This window comes from Amblyraja radiata, chromosome 21, assembly GCF_010909765.2.
Source record: "Amblyraja radiata isolate CabotCenter1 chromosome 21, sAmbRad1.1.pri, whole genome shotgun sequence".
In the NCBI taxonomy this organism is placed as follows: domain Eukaryota; kingdom Metazoa; phylum Chordata; class Chondrichthyes; order Rajiformes; family Rajidae; genus Amblyraja; species Amblyraja radiata.
In genome coordinates this window covers 30349596-30350507 of record NC_045976.1, presented here as the reverse complement: position 1 = coordinate 30350507, position 912 = coordinate 30349596, and the positions used below count along the sequence as shown (strand labels likewise).

Genomic DNA, 912 nt, shown 5'->3' with positions numbered 1-912 from the left:
CTATAGTGATGACGACTCCAGATTAGTCCATTTGCCACCATGTTCTGGGTATGGGTATTTAGTTTAAACATTAGCACCTTAGCTCTAATGGAAAGGTTCAAGTTAAGTAGCTGGTAATGCTGCTACTAACTCCCAATTACTCTAGCCACTTGTTGAATGGTTGGTTGATTGATACCATTAATTGTTACAGGTTGTGTCATATGCTGACTCTCCTTATGGCAATGTTATAGATGAGTGGGTAGAGTTAATTGAATACCAGATAGTCAATAGTTGTGGATGGTGTCAACGTAGATCTATCTGGATTGTATGACAGGCTCAGGCTAAATAAGTTTTAGTAGCTAATGCTGCTGATTAGCTATTCCCATGGATTTGTCTGTTGTTAATATCATAGAGACATGCCATGACGATATGTTCCTTAATAGTATCAGGGCTGGTTTGAATATCTGGGAACAGTTTTGGCTCATATTAGCCATTGTCAATAATTTATACTGCCAAAGTTACCCCATCCAGGTAAATTGGTATCTCCGAAATTTTATGAATGGGTACTGAATAGTATGCATCTTTTATGTTGATGTCTACCATAAAGTATCCTAGGAAATCCATGGGTAGCAGTTACAATTTTCCATAAGTGTGTAACCTGGTGAAAATACTCAAGTGGTAAAGTCAATGATGGTGCGACATTCACCATCTTTGGGTTTTTTGGTACCAAAGGTTCATATTAGGCTTCTTTATGACCACTAGTATATCTTCTCCAGTTAGCTAGTTCCTCATGTTCTTCTTTAGTGGGAGGGTAGACCTCCTTTGGGGTGCATGCTGAACTGGTAATATATGGTCCCTAGATAAGGGACGTATCAGATATTAAACTAAGAACAGATACTACACTTGACCTTAGCCAAAAGGCCGAGAAGTGAT

At 38.7% G+C, this 912-nt stretch overlaps 1 pseudogene; it reads right to left on the bottom strand.

Moving 5' to 3' along the window:
- Positions 1 to 801: 801 nt before the first annotated feature.
- LOC116985414 lies at positions 802 to 912 on the bottom strand (annotated as a pseudogene).